Source organism: Patiria miniata, unplaced genomic scaffold (genome assembly GCF_015706575.1).
Source record: "Patiria miniata isolate m_02_andy unplaced genomic scaffold, ASM1570657v1 HiC_scaffold_11, whole genome shotgun sequence".
NCBI lineage: Eukaryota > Metazoa > Echinodermata > Asteroidea > Valvatida > Asterinidae > Patiria > Patiria miniata.
This window is the reverse complement of record NW_024037049.1, coordinates 6,976,831-6,988,331: the sequence shown is the minus strand read 5'-3', so window position 1 is coordinate 6,988,331 and position 11,501 is coordinate 6,976,831.

Below are 11,501 nucleotides of genomic sequence, written 5' to 3'. Positions count from 1 at the left end.
AGATTAACTTACCGTTCGGATAAACAAAAAATCCCTTTCAAGTCCGGCTAGTATAGACATATATAACCCTAGTCCCCATACACACATGACACACGCTACATATAGTTAGTACATTATCCTCCAAGTTAAGTTTCACCGGCGTACATACCTGCCAGGGTGACCGTAAGGTCATGGCTAAATTCTGCTAAATGCACTTCAAAAATCTGTCAGATTTATCAAAAATCTGCCAAATTCCCCAGAATTACTCGAAATACACTCTAAACACACAAAAAAAATCACATTCAGATGTTGTAGTAGTGCTGTAGTTGTAATTTCAGGCAAAATGCGGTTTCGTCACGCTGAAGTCCGGTTCCCAGTGAACCTTAGCCTTTAGTCAAGTCCCACGCGCCTATACCCGGACCATCTGGACACGTAACGCACACCGGATGCTGGCACGTAAAAAGACTATTGCACGAGCGGCGAAGCCGCGAGGGCCTTTACTATCTCGTGGAACTAATCACTTATTCATTTATTCACGTAATATAAATCAAGCAATATAAACCAATCATCTAACGGTGGTTTGCGGTTACCAGCAACAGCACGCACGCCATGGCGCTCGTGCTGTCTGGCGCCAGACGACGGCTGATATACGTTAGTAATTCTGCATTTTCATTGGTCAATTCACAACGGGTAATGCATTATGCATGTCTACCAAATCGGTAGACAATGTAAAGAAACACATGAGCGTTCTCTATGAGATGGTAAAGGCCCTCGCGGCTTTGCCGCTCGTGCTAGTCTTTTTACGTGTCAGCATCCGGGGTGCGTCACGTGTCCGGGTAAGCGCGTGGGACTTGACTAAAGGCTAAGTGAACCTCAGCACCTAGACCAGCCAGCCTGCCTAATTATGCAGGGGTTTGTTTGAAAAGATTGAAACTTTTTTAAACAAGTGTACCATTCTTTTCAAATTTACTTTGTTTTTTCTGTCAAATAACCATTTTTGCAGAATTCTGCCAGAAATCTGCCAAAAAGATCCATTCTGTCAAATTTTCTGTCAAACTCGTTTTTAACAAAAAATCTGTCAAAGTTAGCCGAAAATCGGCTAAAACGGTCACCACCTACCTGCTGTGGCTGCAGCTAAGTTTGCACAGCTCGGCGTGCACCCAGCCAACTCGGCACCAGCCAACTCGGCTCCTTGCCAACTCGGCACCTTAGCAACTCAACACCTAATCGGCACCTAGCCAACTCGGTACCCAAATTGTGCCTCTTTTTCACGACTTCCAACTTTGGCTCGTACCCCCCACCCTGCAGGGCGCACGGCGGGGGGTACGAGCGAACTTCCAACTAGGCACCTGACCAACTCGGCACCAGACTTACTGTGACCTAACCTCCCGAAACCATGATCCGTCCCTGAATAATCAGATATACATGTTTTAAACAATAATTTAAAATATAAAAACAGTCATGAAAAACAGTATAACACGAGTTTGTTAATGATTTAGCTCATATACCGGGTACTGTGTGGCGCAAGTGGCCATGCGCCATTGGGCAAGCTACACACACTTTCAACGAGTAAACCCCAACGGCCGGCTTCCGAGGTACGGACCCTTTTTCCAGTTAAGCCCTGCGGATTTTGTGGCATGATTTCACGAAATGACTATAGCTGCACGTAGGGAGTCCGGTCTTCTTTTCTTTCTTTTTTTGTTATCAACCCTTACAATTGTTTCCTTAGAACAAAAAAAATTAAAATCATTTTTATACCAGCTGGCGTGTTAGAAAATATAAACATTCAGTCATTTTTGGTGTCAAAAGTTTATTTCTATCAATTTTTAAAACCAAACATAATGTTAGAGTTGTAATCCTTATTAAATAACCACCATTTTTTAATCAAGTTCATCTGACCGCAGGAGGTCACAGCGATAACGACCAGACAATGTCAGACGGCCCGCGCCGCCTCAGTTCCAATCCCTCTTCGCAAAAAAAACGCGGCAAACGTAGTTTGTACGCGTAATCGGCTGTTTCCGCACGCCAGACACAAACTATTAGTACATCTCTCATAAGTAGTCAAATTATGAACAATGATTTTACTTTTGGATTAGAATGACTGCATATGCATCGGTTCGAAACAAGGTGAAATTTGCACCCATTTTTACAAATCAGCCCAGACGGGAACTTCGCCAGACTCTCATAGATCATCTTTACTATCATCATCACTTATCTGTGCAGATAAACCTCCGCTGGAGTATACTCGCACATTAAGATGGTACGGGAATGTCGAAAATTCCCCCACCCCTGTATTTTGGTTCAGTGAAGCGTCAAGCAAACCAGATTGGCTACAATATGTTTTAACTTAATTACATTATATTGGTCATTCATCGAGTTTTTTTTTTCATCATAAAACCATCTCAATGGAAGTCAGTAATGTTGAACAAATCTTGATTCAGGATCTGAGAAACATTTCGAATTTTGTTTGAAAATACTTTGTGTACAGTGCATTCTTTCTTATCGGAGGTGCCGAGTCGGTAAGGTGCCGAGTCGGCTAGGTACCGAGTCGGCTAGGTGCCGAGTTGGTTTTAGTACAGATGCAGAGTTGGTAGGCGCCAAGTTAGCAAGGTGCCGAGTTAGTGGGTGCCGAGTTGACAAGGTGCCGAGGTGGCAGGTGCCGAGTTGGCAAGGTGCCGAAGTGATACGATGCGGTACGCATGGCAACGGTTTGGTTCCCTGTCCCCGGCCCCGTACCGTCGTTGTTGTTACTCGTCCTTTGGCGGGGATTGCGTCATAGGACACAGCGCCCTCCATCTTGTGCGCGCCGCGCGTTTCACTGGTCGGGGTTTGAAACACTGATCTTTATATAGAGATCAGTGGTTTGAAAGTTTCAATGGTCGTCACACATTGATCTCTACGAAAGCCCATTAGCGCCACTGCAAGTATTGTTGATGTACCCTAACGTGGCGCGGCCCCTAACGTGGCGCACTTTTATTTTTCGCCTGTAGCGCCTAGCTAGAGCAAAAGTTTTAACTGAAATTTCACTGAAAGTGAAATTTCATCAAGTTCTAAACACTCCCGTTCATAAATCGCGAGTTTATTTACCCGTTACAAAGTTAAAAGAAAACATTATTTTGGCGTGATTTTCCGATTTTATTTTCAAGTGCAAAGTGAACCCTTTGAAAATGCCCCGAAAATAAGAAAATAATTTTCTGACAGACATCTGGCTGGGTTTGTAAGTACAGATAATAATGAATTATCAGAATTTATTAAGTTTACAGAAATTCTTAAATGTTAATTTGGAATTTTCTGAGATTTATTCAAGTGCACCACGTTAGGGAACACTCCGCCAATTTGTGCCCAATTTCCGGACGCGACCGTTTTTGCATTTCGGATTAAATTTTATGAAACCGAAATTGTTCACAGAGGTTAAATAGCAAGCATTAAAAAGGTAAAAGTACCAGTATTTCACTGCATGAATTTGAGGTGTATCAACAAAGAGGTTTGGCAACACTACACGAGGAAAGTTGGGTAAGCTTCGAAGTGCGCCACGTTAGGGAACACGACTATATATGTTAGTAATTCGTTATTTTACGGATTATTTAGTTCGTTATTACGGATTACTAATTCGTTATTACGGATTATTTAATTCGTTATTACGGATTATTAATCCGTTGTTATGGATTATTGATCCGTTATTACGCATTATTAATTCGTTATTACGGATTATTTCATTCGTTATTACGGATTATTACGAAATAAATCTGGTACTCACATGCGGAGAGCACGTGATCAGAATGCACTGAGAACTGGATAGGGTTTAATCAAAATCCAAAATTAGGGAACAAATCCCCAGATTGTCTTAAAACATAGTATCACCGACCCTGATCACACTCATGGCCAGTCTTAAGTTTCGCTAGATCAGACAAAGGCCCATTGGCGCCATGCGGCAAATTTTTCATTTAATCAAATTCGAGAACAAGATCAAATCAACTATCATTAGCTTGGAACTTGTAGATTATGAAAAAAAAAACTTAAGAGTGATTTTAGATCAGACTAATGAACTTAAAAGCGGCACAAAAAGCGCAGGGGGGGGGGCGTGGCCTTTACCCCCACCTTTTCTTTTTCACTCATACCCTTGCGACACAACGGTAGAGGAGAAAATAAAACCAGCTTGTATTGGTGCCTTGGCAATTTTGAATTTTAAGATTATGACTAAAGAGTGATTTTAGATCAGAATAACTAACTTAAGAGCGGCGCAAAATACGGAGGGGGAGGGAGCGCAACCCCCTCCATGTCCATTTTTTCCTATATCGTCGCAATGCACTTTTTAAATCCCGCCAAGTTTCTCTGACAGTTGTTTGGATGTCCTGTGGTTATTTTGACACCAATTTTACGTAAATAGGGCATACTCTCGTCGCAAAAATGTCCAAAACAGGTCGACTTAAATGTTAACTTTCCCCATCACATTGACCATGTTTATTTTACATAAGAGTGTGCATGAGATTGAGAGTGCCGACTTTTGAATGACCATGGCAACAAATCATCTTAACAGGTTGAATTGAAACTTCACACAATTTCATGTACTACAGATATTTGGGTTTCCATTCAACTAATTTCAGATGTGGGAGGAGCATATATCAGACCTCCGGTTATTACCCTGGGATGGGTCAATTCACTTTGTATACAAACTTATCACTATTTATCATTTATATTCTTCAAAACGCCAGCTTTTCGTGATGAAAAAAAAGAAGTTACAGTAGTGCAAAGGCAGGATATTGCAACTATTATTCTACACTCATGAGATAAATTCAGACCCAAAAGACAATGGAGTGACCTCTAACATCCGTTTCCTTTTTTTCTCCGTTGGCAGCGGTAACAACGATACGACTGCATAGAAGGCTTTGGACATGGGCGTCGTGGGGAGGGGGAGGCAAGGGGGCGCTCCCCCCCCCCCCATGAAAATTAAGAGAAAAAAGGGAAAGAAAAAGAGGCGCGATGTAATATTGCTGTAAATTTAAAGGGAATGTACATCATTGGCTTTTGCTTTAATTTTTAGAAATGCACTACGGGGGTTAGTATAATAGATCAAATTATTGTTGCACTGACATGTTTGAAGTTTTGTGCTCGAAGATGCTGTAAAACCAAGAAAAACAAAAATGTCCAAGTAATCTGGTTCCCTGACTCCACTGAAAATGAAATGGATCAATTTATAGATGTCGGAAAATTGTATAGTAAGGGAACCAGTCTAGCTGACCTGCCCCCATTCATGAACAAGCAACCAATAGCAAACAAAATTTGGACTGAAAAAAAAATTGGTTAATTTGGAGCAGCAGTTGAAAAATAGTTATGTTTTTTTTCCAACGGTGGTCGGCCGACCAGCGTTGGAAATGTATACAAAAATACCATTTACTTGAAAATGACCTCACACCAGGTGCCATAATTTGACATGATGCTTTAGACTATCATTTACCAACATCCTGTAAGGTATTTCATAAAAACTCGGTAGTTTGATTTTTCGATGCTTGCAAATGTGGTATTTTCCCTTTAATATGCTTTGCCCCTCTCTAGTGAAAAAAAAAAACACATTAATCCGTAATAACGAATTGAATAATCCGTAATAACGAATTAATAATCCGTTATAACGAATTAATAATCCGTAATAACGAATTAAATAATCCGTAATAACGAATTAGCAATCCGTAATAACGAATTAGTAATCCGTAACATATATACTTGCAGTGGCGCTAATGGGCTTCCGTAGATCTCCACTAGTGCAGGGCCCGTCAAAAAAAAAATGCACCTGTTCGGTAGGGGCAATTTTAAAATGCCCATATCATGCAAACAACGCACACGATTCAATTGTGTTGTTTTCACAGATTAAACTCACACTCATAGGTTGAGCGCACTTTGTATAATTTCTGGCCCTGCTCACGAAGTGACAAAAAGTCACTTCGTGAGAACATTTTACACATTCTTACACTTGGTGAAAATGAAAATCACCGATTTCAGGCTTTTTGTCAATTGTTTGTTTACAAGAATTAAGCAAGTAAACCATATTTTGCCTTGAAACTTGGTCAAATTGTTCCTTGAGACAACTATAATAAAATGGCTAGTAAAACTCAAAATCGAATAATTATCGATTTTCGAGGTTTTTGTCACTTCGTGAGCAAAGCGACGACATGTCGCCAGGCCATCCCGGCACTGATATTCACCCATACGCCCGTGCAGCTACTCACGTACGTGAGTTCCAGAAATACTCTGAACAATAATTGCCCTACATACAATGCGTGTGCCCATCCTTTTTTCCATTGTTGCGTCATATTAAGCACGCGCACTTTAGCTCAAACATGACGTAAACAATTGAAAAGGACTGCGCGTGTTCTAGGTATGAGGCTAGCCACGTTGAGGCTAAGAAAATGATGCTTTTTTGCAGCTTTGTCGAGAACCGCTTGTCCAAACAACTTGAAACTTTGCACTGCACATTCTGGTGTCCCGAGCAGTATGCCTGCCCAAATTCAATGTCATACGTGCCCGGTTATGGAGATAATCGACGGACAGACGGACGGACAGACAGACGGACTGACAGAGATTCCTGGAATTATAGTAAGGACTAGTGCAGGGCCGGTCGAAAATGTGCCTGTTTGGAAGGTGCAGTTGAGAACTGCAGCTCGTGCAAACAACGCACATTATTCAATGGTGCTTCCACAGGTTGAACGCACACTCGCAGGTTAAATGCACACATGTCGTCATCCCCTGGCACTGATATTTACCCCTACTGGACAACATGGTATCGCCCTACAGTAAGAGTTGCTCAGTCAACCGTCTACATACAGTGCAGTGATGGCTGCTCAGTTGACTACAAAATGTATGTGCCCGTGCATATGCCACTCACGTACGTGTACGTACGGAGACCAAAAAGTGTTTTTCACCCATACTGCACAATGGTATCGACATACAATGTGCCCGTCCTTTTTTCCATTGTTGTGTTTTCATGAGCACGCGAGGACTGCGCGTGTTCTAGTCAATATAATCTGCCACGTTGAGGCTAACAAAATGCTGCTTTTTTGCAGCTTTTTCGAGAACCGCTCGTCCAACTTAACACTGCACATTCTGTGGTCCCGAGCAATATACCCGCCGATTTTCAACTTCATACGGCGCTTTGTTCTGGAGATAATCGACGGACAGACAGACAGACAGACAGACAGACAGACAGACAGACAGACAGCACGACAGACAGACAGACAGCCAGACAGACAGAGATTCCCGGAATTACAGTAGAGACTAGCGCAGTGCCCGTCTAAAATGTGCATGTTTGGGAAACGCAAATTGCTTTGCCGCTGGTATAGGTTGCATACTTGCAGAGTGCAGTGCCAAGTTTGAAGTGGTTTGGACCAGCGGTTTTTGAAAAAGCTGCAAAAAAGCAATATTTTCTGAGGCAAACACGCGCCAGAATATAGCCTAGAACTCCGCGCACTGCCGTTCTTTTCAATTGTTTACGTCATGTTAAAGCAAGAGCGCGCGTGCTCAATACGACGCAAACAATGCAAAAAGGACGGGCACGCGCACGTGTATGTAGGGCGATACCAGCATTTTGCAGTCGATTGAACCACTATTGTAGGCGGTGGATTGAGCAACCTTACTCACGTAGGTGAGTAGCTGCACGGGCGTATTGGTGAATATCAGTGCCGGGGTGGCCTGGCGACATGTACAAAGTGCGCTCAACCTATGAGTGTGAGTTTAACCTGTGAAAACAACAAAATTTAATCGTGTGCGTTGTTTGCATGATATGAGCATTTTGAAATTGCCCCTAACGAACAGGTGAATTTTTTTGACGGGCCCTGCAAAAATGACGGGCACATTGTAGGGCGATAGCACTGCACACCATGTCTTCGTACGTACATATACGTGAGTGGCATGCACGGGCTTGCATTTTGTACTCAACTGAGCAACCATCACTGCACTGTATGTGCCGGGGGGGGGGGGGTGGGGGTGACGACATTTTGTGAGTTTAACTTGCGAGTGTGCGTTCACACCATTGAATAATAAGGGAATAAATGTGTGCTCCGGAGGTTTTTATCACTCGTTTAATACCGCTTAGAGTCTGGGTGCTGATAATTACCCGAGCCGGAGGCGAGGGTAATTATCAGCACCCAGACTCTAAGCGGTATTAAACAGAGTGATAAATACCGACCGAGCACATATTTATTCCCATTCATAAATACCTTATCCGTAAAAAAATATCAAATAATTCGTTCAAAAAATCCCGATTTTGTTCAACAAGTTCACTTCAACAAGTTCACTGGTCAATTCACCATCACGTGCCAGATGTTATTCTTGCTGTTTACCAAACGCGCGCGCGAGGATTCACGCACATTGTAAATACGCATGCGTAGTAGACTGTCGCATGGGTTACCCGTGCGACAGTCTACTACGCATGCGCTTTACAGAGCAATCGAGGAACTGTCGCACGGGTGCTGTACGCACGCGCGAACATCGCACAGGAGAGATGCATGGTTGCACGGTTCGCGTAAATGTTAATTTCCAGAGCTCAATGATGCTGTACTGGAGAAAATGTATAGACCGTGTAAAGATGTCTCCTGTACAAAAGAAAGTTGTACACATTGCAAACAACTGTATTTACAACTGTAGTAACTGTATTATATTGCAAACGAACCGAACTAGTAATTGAAGTTGAATCTTTTGGTGAGCTGTACAAGTTTCCCCGAATTTTGTTTTAGGTGCATAATCATAAAACAAAATTCGGCAACTGAATGTGTATTATGTATAGTAAAACAAATATAACATGGTTTATTTCGGGTGGACAGTCGATATTAGCTCCCCTCGGTATTAGAAGTTGACAAACTAGTTCCCTCGGCGAACTTCCAATACCTCGGGGAGCGAATATCGACTGTCCACCCTCAAACCATGTTATATTTGTATACTACAATTCAAGGAATCTCTGTCTGTCTGTCTGTCTGTCTGTCTGTCTGTCTGTCTGTCCGCCGATTATCTCCAGAACCAGGCACCGTATGAAGTTGAAAATCGGCGGGTGTGTTGCTCGGGACAACCGAATGTGCAGAGTGTCAAGTTTGAAGCGGTTTGGACCAGCGGTTCTCGAAAAAGCTGCAAAAAAAGCAGTATTTTCTGAGGCAAACGCGCCAGAATATAGCCTAGAACTCGGCGCGCACTGCTGTTCTTTTCAATTGTTTACGTCATGTTAAAGCAAGAACGCGCGTGCTCAATATGACGCAAACAATGCAAAAAGGACGGGCTCATCATGGGGTTCTTTTCGATTGTTTACGTCACGTTCGAGCTAAAGCGCGCGTGCTCAGTATGACGCAAACAGTGCAAAAAGGACGGGCACATTGTAGGGCTATAGCACTACACACCATGTCTTCGTACGTACATATATAGTCGGACTCCCTATTATCGCGGCATCCCTATTATCGCGGCATGGGAAATTTCTCTTTTTACAGTGTCAAAACTCTTTCAAGTGGCGATTTTTATCCAGTTCACCAGTCATCAAGGATTTTCTACCGAGTTGTATAAAAAGGACGATTAAAAGATGTTGTGTCTTTCGGGATTCCCGTTTTAACGATTTTAATAAATATTAACGTTTTCCAAAACTTGCAAAATTTTCCCTCACCGTGTCTGCTAAAAGGTACCGTTTATATTTTAACATAAATCTTTAATTGCGCTCTGTCCATGAGAGATCCATTGTCTGGTTCCCATTCTTCAGCTGCAAATGTAAAATGAAGTCGAACGACGATATTTGCAGCGCGAAATCGTAACAACTTTTACGGGATCAAAATAAGCACCGCGCGTTAGCGAAAATAAAACGACCATACCGTGTAAAGTGAATGGCGCCCTCAATCGCCGATCAGTAGACTTGCCTCAGGGATTTGTGTTCTCCTTTCGGGGGAAGGGCAGGGTCTTAAGAAATCATCCTGCAGACATTTTGTCTTTAATCAACTTGAACGTTACAGGGAAAATATCAGACTTTATTCAGGGGGTGTTTGGTCAAACATAAACTATGAACAAAAAAGTTGGGATCATTATAAAATCCACTTCCCGCATACCGCGATAATAGGGAGTCCACCTCCGTTCGCACACGCCGCGCATGTCTATTTTCACAGGCACCGTACACGGAATAAACCACACCACCTGTCAGATTTTTTTATATTAATTTAAAAAGGAAGAGTTATACTACACATAAGACAGGACAATTCTGGAAGGTTAGTGGGCAATCTCTATTCCGAACGAGAAACGTGATAAGTACCGCGATAATACGGCGTTCCATCCTACGTGAGTGGCATGCACGGGCACATGCATTTTGTAGTCAACTGAGCAACCATCACTGTACTGTATGTAGGCGGTCGAATGAGCAACTCTAATACAATATGGTATCGCCCTACAACTACGCCCTACAGTTGTTGGGCGATACCATATTGTCCAGTAGGGGTAAATATCAGTGCCAGGGGGGTGACGACATTTTGTGCGTTTAACTTGCGAGTGTGCGTTCACACCATTGAATAATGTGCGTTGTTACACGAGCTGCAGTTCTCAACTGCCCCTTCCGAACACGCACATTTTCGACTGGCCCTGCACTAGTCTATATTATAATTCAAGGAATCTCTGTCTGTCTGTCCGGTGATCTCCAGAACCGGGCACCGTATGGAGTTGAAAATCGGCGGGTGTGTTGCTCGGGACAACACAGTTTGAAGTGGTTTGGACGAGCGGTTCTCGAAAAAGCTGCAAAAAAAAAGTATTTTCGGAGGCAAACGTGGCAGCTTAGAACATAACACCCCGCACTGCCGTTCTTTTCAATTGTTTACGTCATGTTTAAGCTAAAGCGCGCGTGCTCAATATGACGCAAACAATTCAAAAAGGACGGGCACGCGCACGTGCATTGTAGGGCGATACATTGTCCAGTATGGGTGAATAGCACTGAGATACCATGTTTTTGTATGTACACGGGCACATTATAGTTTGCAGTCGACTGAGCGACCATTGTAGGTGGTCGAACTTCAAACTTGGCACAAACTTTGACGTAAGTGTGCGTTCAACCTGTGAAAACAACACCATTGTACGAAAGCCCTGTAGTGCCATCAAGTATATATTTCGCCAAGTTCGTTTTTATGAGTTATATATTTCGCCAAGTTCGTTTTTATGAGTTATATATTTCGCCAAGTTCGTTTTTATGAGTTATATATTTCGCCAAGTTCGTTTTTATGAGATACATTTTGTCGAAGTTCGTTTTTATGAGATACATTTTGTTGAAGTTCGTTTTTATGAGTTACATTTTCTCGAAGTTCGTTTTTATGAGTTACATTTTCTCGAAGTTCGTTTTTATGAGATACATTTTGTCGAAGTTCGTTTTTATGAGATATATTTTACGGAGTTACGGAGTTTTATGAAGTTACGGAGCCCCTAAAGGGACATCCAAAATTATTTTCTTATCTCGTGCGCACGACATAATATCTCGTGCGCACGAGATAATTATCACAGGCGCACGACATATATGACGTGCGCACGAC